This window comes from Ambystoma mexicanum, chromosome 3q (genome assembly GCF_040938575.1).
Source record: "Ambystoma mexicanum isolate Mex_15411 chromosome 3q, UKY_AmexF1_1, whole genome shotgun sequence".
Lineage (NCBI taxonomy): Eukaryota > Metazoa > Chordata > Amphibia > Caudata > Ambystomatidae > Ambystoma > Ambystoma mexicanum.
In genome coordinates, this window is record NC_090926.1 from 1,140,475,270 (window position 1) to 1,140,495,258 (window position 19,989).

At 48.3% G+C, this 19,989-nt stretch overlaps 1 protein-coding gene across 4 annotated transcripts in view; it reads right to left on the bottom strand.

The window, feature by feature from the left end:
* TECR (trans-2,3-enoyl-CoA reductase) overlaps positions 1–19,989 on the bottom strand; it is a 338,617-nt gene that overhangs the window by 146,632 nt on the left and 171,996 nt on the right. The gene's annotated exons all lie outside the window — the stretch shown is intronic.

The following is a 19,989-nucleotide window of genomic DNA, read 5'->3' on the forward strand; positions in this document are numbered from 1 at the left end:
CGTTGCAGTGAAGCAGTAAGTTAACTTGTTCTACAGCATGGGTCTTGCATGGATTCACATGTTCATGAATATTCCCAATCAGGCTGGGAATCCTCGATAAAGGAAAGCAGTTTAGCTTTAAACTTTAAACTGCTTGTCTCCTCTACAGCCTATCAGTGTCCTTTGGGTCATACTGCCCGCAGCTAATGATACTCGTCCTCCAAAGCTCCACCCCTGGTGCCCATCTTCGGATTTGGTAGCGCACTTAAAGTGTTGGAGAGGGTTTGCAGGAAGAGCTCGATCTGAGGAAGACCCCACTCGCTGAAGAGGAGACAACTGTGCTTGCTGAAGCTCCCACTCATGACAGGACCACAGCTCCCTGCTGAGCGGGTCCGCAATGGTGTTCTTGACGCCTGTCAGGTGAAAGGGGACGAGGAACATGTCTTGAAGAAAGAATGGCCCAGTGCCACAGGGACTGGGCTTCCAGGGAGAGGGAGCACGTCCCACCCTGGTCCCTGAGGTAAAACATTGCAGTGGTATTGTGCATGAAGATTCACACCACCTTTCCCTGCAGCTGAGGCTGCGATGACTGGAGGGCCCAGAAGCCCGCCCATAGTTCCAGGACATTTATGTGCAAGTCCTTCTCCGGGAACCAGAGGCCTCTGGTACGAGAATGTCCTGTATGCGGCCCCCCCCCAACCCTCCAGAGAGTCATCATTAGAGACTGTACCCTAGTACGGAGGGACCTGGATGGGGGCTGATTGAGTGAGGTGTTGCCGCACCAACCACCACTGCCGTACCAACCACCACTGAAGAGATTGACGGAATGCCTGATGGAGAGCGATCTTGTCGGTCCATGCGCGCCTGCTGTTGCCACCTGGCGTCTAGGAATTCCTTAAGGGGTCACATTTGGAGCTTGCTAAAAGGAACCAGATGGATGCAGGAGGACATCATGCCGAACTGGGATTTGATGGACTAGACTGTTGCGATGGATGCTGCAGACAGCCACTGAACTATTCCCAGGATGGCTTTCACCCTCTCTACTGAGGGGGCGGCCAGACACGAGATTGTGTTGAACCAGGTGCTCAGGAACAGAGCGTTCGAGATGGCACCAAGCAGGACTTCGGATAATTGCTGTGTGCTAGGTCACCAGTGCGTGCGAGCGGGCCGGATGAGCCAATGATCCAGGCATGGGTAGCTGTTGATTCCTTTGCAGCGTAGATGTGTTGCTACTGATGCCAAGCATTTGGTGAATAATAGAGCCGAAATCAAGACGAAGGAAACAGCCTTGAATTGCTAATGCCACCGCTGGATGGCACAAAACGCAGGAAATTTGGGTTTGGGATGAATGGGGATGTGGAAGTATGCATCCTCCAGGTCGAGAGCTGGCAGAAAAAGCCCTTCCTCCAGCTGTTAGAGCATGTGCTGCAACAAGACCATCCTGAATTTTGGGGATTGTAGGCAATTGTTTAGGTGTCGCAATTCTAGGATTGGTCACCACCCTCCTGACTTCTTCCATACCAGAAAGTATCTGGAGTACACTCGAGGTGCCGATGGACCGGTTCTATTGCCCCTTTTCGTAACATAGCCTGCACCTCCTGTAGCAGTTCGGCCATGTAAAGTTCTTGACATGCCACAAGTAGAATGCAGGGACACCTGTTTTGAAATTCTAAAGCGTGCTCCTGCTGAAGACCATCTAGCACCCATTTGTACATAGAGATTCTTTGCCACTGGTCAACAAAGTTTGATAGTCGGCCTACCACTAGGGTGCGAAAGGGAGGGGGTACGGGTCCTTGGGCATCTGTGACCTGGATGGTGGAGGACTATGTTGTGTGCCACTGCCGTACACCTGGTAGTGACCCCTGTAGGACTCCTAGGTGGTGGCGGGGAGGGCCGACAATAGGGGGGTTGCGTACCCTTTGGAGGATCTGGAGACTCTTCCCTTTGTAGAGTGAAAGGACGACCTTCTCTACTGCAGGGTCCCAGAGAGCATGCTGTCTCCCCGTCGGTCATCCGCTGCCTTCCCAAACAAGATTTCCCCATCAAACGACAGGTCGGCGACAATGGTCTACACCTCTGCAGAATTTCGTGGCCTATAGCCAACTTTGGCGCCGGAGAGACACACCATTGCCCATCTGGTGGAACCCTGAGACCGCTATGTCGAGTGCGACAATGATAGCGCGGTCAGAAGCCACTTTTCTTTCCTGGAATAGGGCCATGGCTTCAGATTTCTTGTCATCAGGGAGGCAGTCCAGGATGGGCCCCAGCTTGTACCACAGCTCCCTAACATACCTTGACAGGATGGCAAGGGTGTGGCGGCCCCGATGGTAGAGGCTGCTGTGATAATGATGTACTTGTGAACCGCATCTATCTTCTTGCCTTCTTGGTCAGGGGGCACCATGTATGACGATGAGTTTGATGACCTTTTTCTGGCGGCGGCTGACACCAGTGAGTCTGGGGAAGGCTGAGATCTAAGACACTTGGGGGCCGAATCTGGGGCCCGGTGCGTCTTCAGCCTGTCATGCTTCGTTAGCATGGTATTTGGAGTTTTCATGACTGCCAATCCATCTTCCCAAATGTTGTCAAACAACGGGACCGACGCAATCATCTTCCTTCTCTTGTCGCACCAGATTGAAGAGCTTGGCCACCTTCGAGATGGTTTATAAGGAGCCAATCTCATCCGGGGGTGAAGCCCCGATTGACTCGTCGACATCTGGTGTCCCCCCCATCTGTGGGAACATAGTCCTATTCATCTGTGCAAGTGCCAGTGGTGCAAGTGTCTGTTCCAGTATCTGTGTGAACCGACTCCTCTGCCACAGGAGAAAGGGCCCCTAGCACTGGCCCACGCGTAACGGGAGCCCTATGGGGTGGTGCCAGCTAGCGCAGATGTGACCTAGGAGGGAGGGTGCTCACCAAGATGGCCGCTCCCTGGTGAGCTCCGATGCGGCCCTGTAATTAATCCTGAACAATCCATGCGCACCGATGAGTTTCACCCATGTCGACACTCGCTTGCAGTGGCAGCCAGCACCCTGAACGAGGATTCGGAAAATTGCGGTAAACTGAGGCCCCTCTCGGGCTCAGACAGCAGATTGCCGGTGCCCTCCTGGCCCCACACCACCATCACAGCCCGACAGGCCTGCAAGCACTCGTGGAGGCCCCCCCCCTCGATCCAGCAGGAGGAGCGGGAGGAGCCTGATCCCACAGCGGCAACTGGCCTGAATCCCCCCCCCCCCCCTCGGGCGCCTCCCCACGGCTGGCGGCACCCCCAGTCGCACCCGGCATAAGAGGACCACGGGAGGCGCGCCACAGAGGCGTACCTGCGAAAGCTTGATCATGTGAGAACGGGCCAACACCGAGCGGGGGCCCCCGCGGAGACTGGCCGAGGTGGTGGGCAGGCGGCCGGCTCCTGTGCGAGTTGGCAGATCCCACCGTGCTCCGTGCCCGAGTGCACAGGGGTCTCCGAGCAGAGACAACTGGAGCACACACCTCCCCGACACCCAACGTCCCCTAGTAGGACATAACCAGAACCACAAACAGTTAGCCCTCCCACGCACCCCCCCCCCCCCCGAGACAAAACAGTCACCCCGGTGATCCCGCTTCATCCCAAACCGGAAGCCGGAACTAGCACAGCACTGTTAAAGTGGAATCTGAACCCGGGAGCAGCCAGGATAGCACGGAACACCCAAGCTCCAACCCGACCACACACTCAACTCAGCAGAGTCACTGGAACGGGAACAGGCCGCACGGAATCGCAGCTACCCGAGCAGGGCGGAGGAAGAGAGCAACTCGATGGAGACTGCAGTGACACTGATCTGAGTGACTGGGGGACGCATGCAGCTGGCCGCCTACAAGAGTTGCAACAGGAGGTGAGAGCCTGTGGAGCGCGAGTAATCATGCTTAACCCCCCCGAATCCCCGGGCCACATATCAGCGCGGCCACAACACCCCTTGCTGATAGACACTCGATAACACGGTCACTACCAGGCGTACGGCCTACCCAGCTGGAGCACTCCGACCTGTAAGCTTACTCAGGCCGCAGAGACATTGTGATCCAGCCCCACCCCGTGCATAGTGCTCGACCACCAGACTGAAACAACACAGCAGCGTACAACTTTCCCACAAAAATGTCGGAAGATAACTGAGGTGATCCCTCACTACCATAATCAAATACACCAACAGCATTTGCACTGTCTTCACTGCTACGAGCAGCCTAATAACACAGACAATGATACAAGAACCGAACCATGGGAAAAGCTGATAAATCACAACAAAAGCTGAACTTTGACGCTGCATCCTCGTCAAAAACATCACAGCACAGCTGCGAACCAGAATCCCCCACAGTCGCACCATCCCAAGAAGCTGTTCCCCACCAACCTTTCGACATCAGAGAAATCCTGTTAGACCCAAAAGCAGAAATTGGGGGGCCTTGACAACAAAATCGATAGTCTCTCCTCCAAGGTGGACCAACTACAACATCGACTGGACTCCCAAGCTGAACGATTGGATACAGTGTAGCAACGCGCGTCCGACCTGGCTACCAGGGTGTCGACGCTAGAATCTCAAATGAAAATAGCAAATGCACGAAACGAGGCCTTAGAAGGAAGGTCCAGAAGAAACAACGTCAGAATCGTTGATGTCAGAGAACAGCAAATGCAAAATAAAATTGAAGACCACGTGGAGACAATGTGCACAGAGCTTTTTGGAGTGGAGGCTCTCTCTCGTCCGTTTGTAGTGGAAAGAGCCCACAGGATCCCAGCAACGAGACTGGCCCCGGGAGCCCCGCCACGCCCCATTATAGCTAAACTACTGAATTATAAAGACTGGGACACTGTTCTACGACTGGCGAGCGAAAAAGGCGAGTTGCAGTACGACGGCGACACCGTCCATTTCTATCCAGACTTCTCACCAACTATACAAGCGCAGAGAAGAAACTTTACAACATTAAAACGCAGACTGTGAAGACTATTCGATGCTCTTTCCTGCTTGGCTAAGGATCCAACATAATGGGAAAGTCCAATTCTTTCAGACACCAGACAAAGTCAACTCATAACTTGATCGAGCCGGCTGCGGGCCATCGAACAACAACCCTGCATTGCAATAGAGAGGGAGAGTCGGAGTGATCCACCAGGATCAACCGCAATCAATTAAAGCCTGCAAAGCTATCTGCAACACCGCCACCGGAGCATGACATCTGGGTATCTTACCCTCTGGGCCGCTCGACTTGGAAGTCTCCAAGCGCCCTTTGCACAGCAAAGTTAAAGTCCACCTGTTCTATGTTGGGGGGGGGGAGTGAAGAGCAAGTTGGGGGTTGCTTGTGAAAACGGGAGGGTAATCTACACAAGTTGGGGGTTAATAAGCTCAAAAGGAGCTTGTTGCGCACATGCACCGACCACAGGGCACCCGCATCTCACCCAGTCCCACCATATAAAGCCCACTGTCGCTACATACTTGCGGCTACACAGAAAAGACCGCCTGCACAAATAGGAGAAGTGCTGACACCTTCAACTTAGCAACGTGGAACATTAAAGGTGGCAATCAGCCAGACAAAGTGAGAAAGGTGACAATATCTACTGCGGCATAAAATTGATGTAGCCTTCATCCAAGAAACTCACCTGCGCCCGGCATCTGAACACCGCTGGCCAAAGGAATCGGGATTACTTTGCTTCATTTTCTTCATACGCCAGAGGTGTAGCCATCCTTATTAATAAATCAAAGAACTTCAGATTCATCTCGATGAAAAAAAGACACTGAAGGCAGATTGCTCCTGTTACATGGAACAATCGACAGAGAAGAAGTCGCCCTGGTAAACTCCTACGGCCCGAATATTGACAGCCCTGATAACTTTGTTTATTTCTAGATGTGTCATTACCCATTCAGACAGTCCACAATCATATGGGGCGGCGACCTCAATACGCCACTCATCCCAATCAAAGATAAGTTGCACAATACAACATCAGCTCCCTCCAAAGCAAGCCTACAAATCACCGAGATATGCAAGGCCTACAACCTCACAGATATCTGGACAGACAAACACCCGGACACCCGAGATTACACCTTCCCCATCTAGGTGCACAACACCTACTCGAGAATAGACTATCTCCTTGTGTCCTCCCACAGCCGCCTTCTGTGAGGCGACTGCCGAATTATGGCCATAACCTTGTCAGATCACTCTATGGTAACTCTAGAATATAATACATCACTAACGGTCAAGACTAAACCTCACTGGAGATTTAAACCCCGAGCACTGCAAGACACAGTCTTCGCAGAAGAACTCTGTATAGATATAACGTCTTTCCTCAAAATTAATCAAGGTTCGGTATCCTCACCAGGAACACTATGGGAAACCCTAAAGTGCTATACCAGAGGAATCTGCCTAACGAAAGAATGTGGGATCCTTAAATTGATACGTAGGGAACTGAGCTCCAGTGAGTCCAAACTCAAAGATCTCAAAAGTCTACTCACATCCGACAATAGCCCACAGAATCTGGCCGAAGTCAAGAAGGAACTAGAGGTATTCCGTAAAGCAGCAGAGAGGGAAGTCAAATTTCTAAACGGGCATTACAAGATCCGCCAGTACGGCGAAGGACAACAACCCAGAGCACTCCTAGCACGGCTTGTGGCGGCAGATAGGAAACCTACAAAGATTGAATCAGTTATCGATGACACCGGCAACCCTGTCCATTCTGCAGAAGACATCGTTGAAGGCATTTCGCAAGTTCAACCAAGGTCTATATGACTCAAGCTACTCTACAGATCCCGCTGAGCTGACACAGTACCTCAAACTAAGACGCTGAACTAAGAACTATTGAATGCTCCTATTACTACGGAATACTGGAAGCCATCAAAGATTTACCCAACACAAAGGCACCCGGCCCAGACAGCCTGACTGGTGAATTTTATAATTCTATGCGAACATTCTAGTGCCTCTCCTGCTACAGGTCTATGACGAAGCCCTAGTCAACAACCATTTACGTCCAACACTTTACATGGCTAACATAATCCTCCTACACAAACCTGGCAAACCTAAAGAAAACTTCAGATCATATAGACCAATATCTTTGATAAACAAAATCCTCGCACAAATCCTGACCAAAAGACTGCTACCACTCATGCCTGCCATGGTTTTGGCTGATCAAGCCGGCTTCATCCCTGGCAGGAACACCTCATTCGGGATAAGAAGAATGTTTGGGGTGATGGAAGCCCTAGACCCAGAGTGCCAGGCAGTAGCGGTGCTACTAGACGCCGAAAAGGCCTTCAACTCTGTCAAGTGGCCCTTCCTTTTCACAGTACTGGAGAGGATGGGTTAGGCAAACACTTCCTACAATTAATTTCACTGCTTTACAAGAAACCAACGTCCAACATCACACTAGAACGTGTTCGCTCGTCCGACATCCATCTAAGGAGAGGAACCAGACAGGGCTGTCCTCTATCCGCGCTACTGTTCGCTTTAGTGATGGAACCACTGCCCTCCGACCTTCAGATACACCACCTTCACAGAGGCCTCACATTTGGCCCGCATAAGGTGATTATCTCCCTATTCGCGGATGATGTAGCCTTGTTTCTTCAGAAAAGCCGAAGAGAACCTGAATCCAGTGAGGAGGGCAGTAATACAATTCGGTTACTTCTCAGCCCTGAGAATTAACAATAGAAAATCCATAATCTTTCCACTCACTGCCTCCACCTACGAATTCATCAACTTCGGTTTCTAATAGCAACACTCCTGAGTGAGATATCTCGGCATTTACATGTCCAGAATAAAAGAAGACATCCTACGCGGTAATTACGAGTCCACGTAACGCCATTCAAACTAAAATCAACAGGTGGAAATCGTTGCCACTCACACTTTGGGGCAGAATATCAATTGTGAAAATGATAATTTTACCGAAACTACTGTACCTTTTCTCGAACATCCCTATATTGCTGACACAACGGTTTCTGCAGCGCATCAAGAGCACAAAACTGGACCTTATATGGGCGGGCAAAGTCCAGAAAGTGGCCTACACCACATTAACCCTGCCGACCCGACAAGGAGGATTAGCTCTCCCAGACATGGAGCGCTACTACTGGGCAGCCCAGGCTCAATTCCTCAGCCATTCGTACACAACTCACTTTGTAAGACTCCACGTTCAGATTGAGACATCACTAGCCACACCGCACCTCCTTCGTGCCATCATCTTCGGCCACTTTCCGACCACTCAATCATCCATGAACACTGTCTCGACAACATACTCTATATGGAAGAAGATAGCCCAAAAAAGAGAAGTCGGATCTAGATATTCCCATCTCCTTCCGATCAAACATATCCCAGGAATCCCCATCACAGCAGAAATAATCTACCAACAATGGAAAGAAAAACTACAACTACATACCATGAGCGAACTCTTACAAGAAGGGGTATTTTTGTCTTGTCGACAAGCTCAAGACAAGGGAAGCGACAACGCTCTAGATACCTTTATTTATTTCAAACTATGGCACTCATTGCAGGCGGTTGTTCCGAACTTTCCACAACAACCACCAGTATGGCCACTCCTGCATAATATTATTCAAGCCCAAGGAGACGCGGCACGCTTAGTGACAAACATCTATAGCACCCTACTAAGAGATCAGAATCAACCCTGTTCAGGCGCTAAAAGATGGGAGAAAGCATTAAAAAACACGATCCCAGAGGGAGAGTGGATCTACATTCTGAACCTCACTCGAAAGGTGGCAATTAATACAAGACTCAAACTGATTCATTTTAACTACCTCCACCAGACATACCACACCCCAGAGAGACACTATCAGCGGAGTGCGACAGATGTGGAGTGCCAGAGGCAGACTTTCTCCACCTGGCATGGTCCTGCCCACCAGTCGCCGCCTTTTGGAACTCCGTATTGGAAAGAACATCATCGATAATCGGAACGAATCTCGCTGCTAACCCAAAGGTGACAATGCTTGGTCCAACCCAAAATCTGCCGAGCACGGTGAGGAGACTGGCAGACTTATTACTAGTCTTGGCACGAAGGAGAATTGCATGCAACTGGGGCAGAGGACCCCCACCGAGCCCGCAACGCTGGCTAAAAGACATTACGTACTGTCAAGATGTAGAAACTGACTTTATTAAGACTTTGCCGCTTCACCTGGACATTTGGGAGCCGTACAGAGCCTACCTACTCTCCACTCCTGACGATCTAGATTCACAACAATCAACCGCTGCACAGAGCAGGAGTACTACTTCACCTCACACAGCCGAAGACCCATGAACCACACAACGCTGACTCCTCCAAAGAAATTCATCTACTTCTCACAAAGCGGAAGCTGTCACACAAACAATACCACGATGATAAACAGGGGAGGGGGAAGGGGGATGGGGGATGGGAGCCCTCGCAAGGGCCGGTGCATGGCCTAATTGTTTGTTTTGTTTGAAAATGCCAATAAAGAAATGTAAAAAAATAAATATATATTTTAATAACCTAGGAAGACTCTTGGCAAGAAGCTTGGGCCTGTTGGCACCACGGGTTGAAGATCCAACGATGGATACAAGATCTTTGCTGACAACGGGTCCCCGGTGCTGGTGGTTGACATGTGACAGACGAAGAAGAGATGGAAGATATCTTCTGAAAAATGTGAAAAACAGCACACAACAAACTACGATTGAGGAGCAAAGCACGAGGACTCCCAACACTAGAAACGTGCTGTGAAATCTCAAGATGGCCACCAGGGGTTGCGCTTAGGAGCACGAGTGTCATTGGCTGGGGGCAGTATGACCCAAAGGACACGGATAGGCTATAAAGGAGACAAGCGGTTTAAAGTTTAAAGCTAAACTGCTTTCATTTACTGAGGATTCTCAGCCAGACGACGGAATATTCATGAGAATGTGAATCCATGCAAGACCCCATGCTGGAGAACTATTCTGAAGTGTGTATACGTACGGGACACAGCCTACTTGTCCCAGTAAAGCAGTAATTAACATTGTGTAAATAAGTGCAGGACACAGCCTACTCGACCCAGTGAAGCCATAACTATTCAGTAGCGTCTAAGCAAGTGTTGGAACCAGTTTACTCGTCCCAGTGAAACAGTAATCGTCCCAGTGAAACAGTAATAATTCGTAAGAGCCGGACTACATATGGGTCTAGGCCTAATCCTACCACTGAAGACTATTATTCGTAGGAGGAAGAATCAGAGGGATTCAGCCTACTCAGCCCAGTGAGCAAACTAGTATCAAAGGAACTGAACGGACAGAGTTAACCGAATAAGAATAGTAGAGGATCAACACAGCGAAGTACAAGTGAGGGAAGTAATAAAGAGACACTACAACTGCCAATAAGGGTCAAAACCCTGCATTGTCAAACCAAGTGACTTTTGTTGGAGGCAAAAAGGGGAGGTCCCGGAGGTGGAAGAGTCCCCTAGAAGAACTGAAAGAACGGTTTAAGAATTCACCAAAAGGATTTTAAAATAGCTTATAATAAAATGCTTAGTTCAAGTCAATGTCTGGTAGCATATCCTACAAATGTGTTCCAATAGGTGCAAGCAATAAGGAAATATCCCCTTCCATACATCTAATCCAAAGGCGTTCTTCAGCAAGTGCAAATTAATAAAATCGGTAAACCTCTGGAAACAAATCATTCCGAGATTAATTATACAATTACAGAACAAGATCAGATGTTTGATAGTTTTCCAAGATTTCAACACAAAGTCTACAAGAATTGTTTTCTTTCTTCAAACCAAGTCTGGGACCCAGACATTGCAAGCTAGGTACCTATTTAAACCTGAATCTCATAAATCCATCTAGCCTCATCACAGGGAAACAAATATATTTAGAAAGCCATGTTCTGTACATAAAATTGGAATATTCAGAAAAGAGAAAATGTATTCAGCTTCTCTATTGTGACTCACCAGTCTCTCTCGAAAACTTTCCTTTTCACCCGGGTAGAGTGGGAAATCAATTCTCTCTACGAGGGAGGAACAGTTTTACTTCTAATGGCTAGATTGAGATCACAAAAGAGAATTAATTGGTGGATTAATCATTTTTGCATAGAGGGATCATTTCTTCTATTGAAGATTGCAGTCCAAGGAGGTCAAACCTAGTCCATGATGAATTACTAGGTTGGGGATGGAGTAAGAAGGAATTAGTTACTTATATCGGACTCCTGTTCTCCAAAATTTTCATCCTTCATTGATTCACATGCTGTGAATATTCCCAGAGAGAGGCTGGATCGTGATGGAGAACTGCACCCTCGCTCCTGGAAAGCAGATTGTGCAAAGGAGGAAGTCTACTCAGAGGAGCACAGGAGATAGAGGAGGTCAGAGTACCAGAACTGTCTCGGCGAGCCAGGGGCCACTAAGAGGAATTTGCGCTGATGTTGTCTGAAGACACTTCACACTAGTGCCACCAGGGATATCAGGGGGAAAAGAATAGAGTAACTTCCCCTCCGAGGAGAATATGAAAGTATCCACCAAGCTTTCGGGATGTGGGAACTTGCTGGTGAAGGCCACACACCTCTTGTTATCGTAGGTGGCAACAGGCAACTTTACAGAGTTCCTCCAACAATGGAAAATCCTGCAGAGTTGAGACTCCTGGAGCTCCCACTTGTGACAGGATCAGAGTTCCCTGCTGAGGGAATCCGCCATGGTGTTCTCAACCCCTGGAAGGTGTAAAGGAATGAGGAACAAGTGGTGCCCAGTGCCCTAGCGTCTGCGCTTCCGCCGACCGAGAGGGAGATCTGGTGCCTCCCTGCTTGCGTACATCAAACACTGCGGTGGTGCTGTCCGTGAAGATCCGAACCACCCGCCTGCATGTGGGAGGAATTACTTGAGTGCCCAAAAGGCAGCGCACAGCTCCAGAAGTTTGATATGGAAAGCCTTCTCTTCCTCCTTCCACAAACCCCTGGCATGCAGGTTTCCTGTATGCGCACTACAGCCCTCTAGTGAAGTCTCCATCATCACAGTGACTTGGTGAGGGGCAGGCGAAAGGGAGCACCCTGAACAAGGTGAGCTCGGACCGACCACCACTGCAGCCTCTTCTTCAATTGCTGATCCAAAGATTTTGTCCTCCCAGGCCACTGAGACTTGTCACCAATGTGCATTGAGAAACTCCTCCAGAGGTCACATGCAGAGCCTGCAGTGCTGCAGTATGGGAATGCAAGAACACACAATTCCCAGTAGGGACTTGAAGAGGTGGACAGAAACGGTCAGCAACCGGGAAAGCTGTTGCACCTTGGCAAGGATGGATTGAGCCCTCTCCTCTGAAGGTGTTGCCCTGCAAGACAGCGTGTCCGGGCATGCACCCAATTAGAGAGCCTGTTGAGATGGGTTAGACAGGATTTTGTATCGTTCACAGAGAACCCTAGCAACTACAGGCTTTGAATGGGCTGTGCGGTGTGATGGAATCCATGGTGAACGACGCTGCCCACACCAGCCAGTCCTCCTGGTACGGGTAGAGGTTAGCACTAGATCGGCACATATCTGCCACTACTGGTACTAGGCATTTGGTGAAAATTCTTGGAGCCCACCGGAGTCCGAAGGGTAGTGTCTCGAAACTGGTAGTGGGAATGTGCTACCACAAAGCACAGGTAGCGGCAGTTCCGCTGGTATTGCATGTGGAAATAGGCATCCTCGAAGTCGAAGAACGCTGGAAAATTCCCCTCTTATAGTTGGGATAGGACCTGTTGCAGGTTTACCATCCTCAAAGTTTGGCTTTTAAGAATGTGTTTAGGACCAGAGGTCTAGTATGGGCTTCCAACCCCCTGACATTTTTCGTTGGCTGGTACTTTCTCGATGGTAACTTTTGACATGCGAGACTAAACCTTATGCAGTAGCAGATGTCAGTTTCTCCCCCTTCCAACAGAGGAATAGTCGGCAGTTACTTGACGAACTCCAGCATGTGGCCCTGCTGGATAAGGGATAGCACCCACTCCTTGGCGATGTTCTGCCACTCTTCGACGAATTGTGAAAGTCTTCCTGCCACTGAGGTGCGAAAGTGCAAGGGCTGTACCCGAGGCGGGTCAGGTTTGTTTAGCCGGTTGGCCCCTGGCTTGCGAGGAGCCTCATCAGCACTGGATGCCGTTGTAGGATTGGGACTTATTTCTATAGGAGTCTGAGGTCGAGTAGGAAGGAGCCTTGTGGGAAGGAGACTGGTAGGAAAGAGACTGGTAGTCTCATTTAGTTCCTGAGAAGTAAAACGCTCGCGCATGAAAGGACTGGCACTGTTGCTGCAATCTGCCCAGCGAGCGAGCTGCGTCTGTCGGTCTTGATGATCTGCACCTTTTTAGCAAAGAGGTCAATGCGGTTGAACAAAATGTCTACCACCTTTCCCTGAACCGCAGGACGGAAATTGGTAGCCCAGAGCAAGCCTTCCCCCAGCTGCAGAAACCTAGTGTCTGCTATGTCCATGGAGACTGATATTGCATGGCCTGAAGCCGCTTCTCCTTCACGAAGGAGTACGAAAGCCTCTTGTTTCTTGACATCCGTCAGGAACTGTAGGATGGGCCACATCTTGAACCAGAGCCACTGGTCATATCTGAACAGGACAGCCATGGCATGGCTACATTGATGGTCGTGGCAGCTGTTGTGATGGTTTTCTGCCCAAAAGCATCCAAACGCTTTCCCTCCTTGTCTGGGGAGACTGAACATGATGAAATAGGTTTATGGGCCACCGCCGCCGACACCACTGAGTCTAGAGTAAGTTGTGTCCTTAGGCATGTCGGTGCTGTGTCTGGGACTCATATTTCTTGTCAAACCTTTCCTTCTTAGAAGGAGCAGAGGAAGGGTTAAGAACCGGTCTTCCCAGATGTCGTCCAGCAGGGGTATGGCTACAACTGATTTTCGATGTTTCTGCAGCTGGTAGAGAAAGCTGTCCTTTTTCTGCTCTTTAGGGGCTAAACCATTTCATTCGCTCTAGACATTAGGGCGTGAAAATACACAATTTCGTCAGGTGGAGAATCGCATAGCAGAATCTTGGCTGGTTTGCCGTCTGCAGGGTCAAGATCATCAAACTCATTGGTACCTGTGCCTGTGGTGTGTGTGGACGTCTGGTCGTTTGGAGCATCATCCTCCAACTCTATCATTAGTTGTACTGGCATCTGGCGGCGTTGTTCCCTCATAGGGCGAAGGGGGGCAGATGTCCCACTTGTGTTTGGTGGTTGAGGTGGTTGTGCTGAAGCATCGGGCAATCTGTGCTCCGTCATTAAGGATTGCAGAGCGGCTAGGTTGTCCAAAGAGACATCCCAAGGAGCTGCTGGAGGTACCACCCCTAGAAGCGGAACTTCCTTATGAGGAGGCACGTGTGCTTGGGTCGTCTTAGGCAGACGCATGTCCAGTTTGGGAGTGTACGTTGCCTCCCACAACACCACATCATTGACTGACATTGGCCCTTGCATATCTGTATCAGGCTGGAGGAAATCCTCTGGTGGAGTCATCGACGAACCAATGAAACCAAGAGCTAGTGGAAGAGGACGTGCTGGTTCGGCAAGACATCTAATGCGGAATAGTCTTGATTGCAGTTGAAAGATTAGGTCGAGATAGTCTACGGCGTTGCGGTCTGCTCGTCGATGGGTTGGCTTCGTGGCAGTCGACGATATCGTGGTTGAAGATTTGTGTGTCTGCGTAAATGTCGATGATGCCTTACTTTTTCAAAGAAGACAGCCTGCCTTGAGCCGTCGGTTGGATGGTAGGCGAAGACGTAGACAGTCTTGATGACAATTTTTCTGTCGACAAGGAAACAGACTTCAGCTGTGGGCAGTATGTCCCCCAAAATGACTATACTAAAGTGACTCAAGTTTTCAGTTTTAAAAAAACTGCTCTATGTTACTGAGGATTCACAGTCCGACGACAGGGAATATTCACAGCATGTGAATCTATGAAAGATCCAATGCTGGAGAAAGTCCTAATGATAGTTTCCGGACCATTCCTTCCAGTGAAACAACTACGCCACGGTCTAGCAATATAATGTCTAGGCCATAAGTGATTGCCAGAACAATTTTCATAAGATAATATTGAATCATAGGTAGTAATTCTTATCCTTGCCCCTCAACTTGAACACTGTACAAAATTCAGAGATAATATATATATATATATATATATATATATATATATATATATATATATATATATATATATATATATAAAAAAAACTCACTTTGCCATTGCTATGGGGGACCACTTAAGAAAGTCTTCACTCATGTTACCAGATTGTGAAAGACACTACATATTTCTATTAGTTGTAAAGAGATACTGCAAAGGGGGTGCTCTACTGTTGGGGCAGAATTCTTGATCTGCAGGATATATAGGATATGGTTGACGCAACATCAATGACTATAGGGCAACGCACTCAGTCTTCTCTGTATTGAGTCCAGGACCAAACACCATATTTTTACATTGGGATCCTAGTGCTACATAGCAAATGCAAACATTCTTTATGGAGCGTTGCTGTAACTGTGCATAGATGGTTATGTGGCTGAATCTTTCAAAACATAACGGCAGGCCTAAAATCCTACAGGACAGGACCAAATCCACATACAGAAAAGGATGATCATCCTATTACATTAGTATCAGTACATTAGTTGCTTTAATGAGGGGTAGATGAGATTTTTTGTAAAATTGCATTACAGCTTTTAGTATGACATCTGAACATTCCTACTAAAATTTTATTAGCAACTGTGTGTGTATCATTTATCATTTTTCAGACAAAGGTGAAAGGGTGTGTCCCATTTATGGAGGAGAACCTCTGGGCACGTGAATATGTGGATACACAATACAGAGATCGTGTTTAAATGTTGTGTAGTTATTCAACCCTTGTGTAAAACAGATGATTTAGACATTGGAAAAAATGTGTACTGTGATGTTGTGCAATGTTTTGTAACACAATACATCACTGTGAATTGTTTAATTGGGTTTTTAGCATGATGTTTTAGTGTTTTATTATTGTGTGTTTTATAAATAAAATTTAATATTACTGGGTTACAATCTGAGGATGGGTGTATATTTGTTAAAGACCTACCCTTGGTGAATAAATGAGGGAAAACGCATGAAAGATATTGTTTAACCTTCCTTTAGTTTGCGATAAAATTGAGTTACCCATATAGAAGGAAAGTGGGTCACCCCTAGTGGGTCTAGCCAGTGTGAGATTGGTGTACACCACACAGAACAGGTAAAAGAAGACTAATTATCCTTGCTAATTAAATGGAAATTACCGTGTTTGGTGTGCACACTTGGTCACCATTATTGGTGATAGTCTATTGTCCATGAGCTAAAGGGCCTGAAACCTTCAGCTCTCTAGATGTTTTGGACCACATCATTGACTATACGGAGTGTGGTTGAGTGTCTGGTGTGCTGAAGACTCTCACCATATCATTTTTAGACTGCTGCTTATCCAGTGACTATTACTTTCCTGCCCGATTTTGAATTACTGTGTGTCCTACGTACTCGCTGGTTCGCGAAGTCTGTCCACCTGTTTCATTGTTTGGACACTCCCCCCTCCTGTCCGCACTCGCTCTCAAAACCACACAGGGGAGCGAAGCAGGGTGGAGTGTGGTTGAGTGTCCAGCGTCCCAGCCGACAAATGAACAAAATCTGCATCCATCCTCTACAGCCCGGAAGGAAGGGGAGATGCAAACTCCAGCTGCAAAACTAAATACTCCGACAAACGAGACTCAGATAGCCTCGACAAGCCCGCAGAACATCATGGAAACTCCATCTGCACCATTCAATATGGAAACTTCCCTGCTACGAGTAAATAAAGACAAGGAAACATGTGACCACATTATTGTGATAGCCAATGAACAGTCTCTCGATAATGGAAGTTATCGATCCGCCAGGATTCTATGTGGGGATAGCCTCAGAAGTCAGACACCCCCCCTTTGTCGGCAAAAGGAGTTTCGGCCGACCAGACGGGAGACGAACTTGGGCCTATAAACTGGGAAAACCAAAAGAAAATCAGGTCCGACATGCCTCTGACGGAAACTGCGCTGTTGGATGTGCCGGTTTCTGTAGTTTTGCAGGTCCAAACAGAGGTTCAGGTTCATAATTCGGAACCTACAGAGGACCTTGCACCCTTGCGTTCTCCAGTCGAAACGGACCCTTGGGAACTTTATTGCCATCTCCCCATCCCTTAAGAGACTCACTATCAAAAGAACAGCAAAATGGGAATTTGTCAGACACTGACCAGGGGTCATATGCTGGCGCTATTGAAAAAAACACGAAAACTTGGGAGACGGAAGCTTGCAAATTGCAAAAACAGCACAACCATGGCCAAACAAGGGTCCAACACAGCGATTGAAAGAAACTGCGCTCCGACTTAAATTGGGCAGACAAGCTTTAAGTGGCAGCTCTATAAAAGCCTCGAATAAAAAAAACTTAGAGCAGCAGTTAAAAATCAAAACAAAGCTCCGTGTTTATTATAAAATTACCACAAAAGGACACCAACTGCTTTCCATTACACCATCTATCTGTGTAGCAAAACCAACCCCTGAGTGTAATGGTCTCTTTAATATTATTGCTTCATTTATTCTTGCCTACATTCAGTCCAAAAGGATATGGCAGATAATACAAGAAGTTTTTCAAAAATTGTCATAATAATTACAAATAGAATTGTTTGGCATGTGAACATCATTTTAGTCATTTTTTTGTTATACAAAATATTTGACTTTATTTAAACATAAGACATAAATAAAATGTGGCCAAAAATAGTCCATAATCCCGATCCAAGATGGAGCTCGGTACGTAATGATGTCATTACGCACATTAAGCGTAAGCATCATTACACCGAACACATAAGCGGTCATTTTGAAAACAGTCATCGGATTATCATGTCCGAATGACACGCGTATTCAGACATACATTCAGAAATGCATCCAGATTAATCGGTAAACGTAGGTGTGAACGGAACATAGGAATACCAGCAGTAGCAAGCCGAAGGGGAGAAACAAAGCAAAGCCCAGAGAAGAGGGTTGAACGAAACGGGCAGGCGCTAACATGGTCACAGGCGACCGAGGGCCGCAAGTCATTGAAAGGCGGGATTAGAGAAGACCTGAATGGAAGTATCCTGGCCATACCGGCTCTCCTCTACCCAAGGAATATAATGGCATGTAAGCGAGGTGACTTCAATCAGGCTGTTAATATTTTCCAGCAGCCGCTAGAATGCCTTCGAGTAGTTCCGTTCCCAGGGCAGGGGAAAGACACGACAGGTATAAGCGTGGGAATATCGGGGTATGGAGCTACCCGCCAACACTCACCTTCCATAGCTCGTTTCAGCGGCCCCACAGCTGCGGCAATGCCGACCCACGTGGAGACCGGCGTTCCTCTCCTCTACCCGGGCTTGGCAAGCGAGGCATGGAGGCAACCTTTGTTACGAAAGGAAGGGGGGAGGGCTTATGGGAACCTTTATAGACAATCTAAAGAAAACATCCCTGATTGGTTCACAACTTTCCAGCCCCTATATAAAGGTAGACACAATTAACGGGCTGGGTGTGTCTTCTCCATTCCCTTGCAGGTATCCGAGAGAGAAGAAGCAACAGAGGCGCTGTATGCTTACGAGGACTAGCTATACGTGCAGAAAGCCTCACCCTTACTACAGAAGGAAGAAAGAATCCTTGTTTGAACTTTTTATTTGATGAAGCAGAAACCTTTTTTATCCTGAATAAAGGTATTTTTAGTTCAACCATCCTTGCTGCCAGGTCTCTCCTTACAAATTTGGTGGCAGCGGTGGGATTGAGGAGCATGCCATGGAGAACCTAATTAAAACCCTGGCTGAAGGACAACAGCAGCTTCAGCAAATTATCCAAGTACAGTCCCATCAGGCACAGACGGGCTGCCAAACCATCCAACAAGCTCTCCAGTTGCAAGCAGCCGAACAAGATGCGCTGAAAAAGGTAACAGAGGCGGTGGTCACCAGCAGAGGCAATCCAATGGCTCCTACAGCTGTCTTGCAAAAGTTCCAGACGGGTGAGGATCCCAATTTCGAGAGGGTCGCTCGCAACGCCCAATGGCCCATTGAGAAGTGGGGCCACTTCATAGCCCCCTTGCTCACCGGCAGTATGCAAGGGGCTTATCAAGCGGCTAATCCAGCAGGGGACACTGCATATGCAGAAATCAAGAGGTCCATCCTTGAGTGCATGGGCATGGATGATGAGGCCTACCGGATCAGGCTCAGGGAGACAAAATTAAAACCTGGGGAAACGCCCCGCCAGTTGTATTATCGAATTCAAGATTTGACTGAAAAATTGCTAAAACCTTCCAGCAACAGTAATCAGGACATGGTGGAAAAAATAAAACTGGAGCAATTCACAGAAGCTCTACCACCGACGATCCAAAGATGGGTGAGGCAACACCACAGACCAACCCTGGCAGAAGCCATCCACATTGCCTCAGCCTTTCAAAAAGCGGGTTCAGTCCGAATAACCGCGACTGATCCCTTTTCCCGAAACACCACCTTGAAGACACCGGGATCAGCAGAACCAAGGCAGATACGAGGAGAAACCAAGCCCCTGCCGCCATGGCCTACAGTAACCAGACAGCCTCAATGTTTTGACTGTGGCGAGTGGGGCCATATAGCAAGGTTCTGTCAAAAAAACCAAGCCTGCTGAACCAATGGAAATAGGGTTTGTTCAAGGAAGAGAGTATCGGAGAGCCGTGAGCCATACTTCCTGGATGTGCGTGTGGATGGAACAACTCGCCAAGCTCTTCTCGACAGCGGAAACGAACAAACAGCAATCAGACCGGAAGTAAGTGGGGAGAAGATCGGGTGGGAGGTCCCAATCCCAATAAAATGTGTGCATGGGGACACTAAGGCATATCCCTCTAAAGAAGTCACCATAGAGGTAAAAGGAGTAGAGTCCAAAATGAAGGTTGCCATTATGTCTAGTTTGCCAGCCCCGGTTCTTCTGGGGACCGATCTCCCATTCTTCCGGGAGTGTGTAAAAGAAATTGAATGGTTACAGACAGCCCCTTTTTCTCGTATGGACCACCCATCCCAAGGTCTCCCAAGAAAAGCAGAAGTAAAGTTAGTAGGGAGAAGGTAAAGTGGGCCGAAGGACAG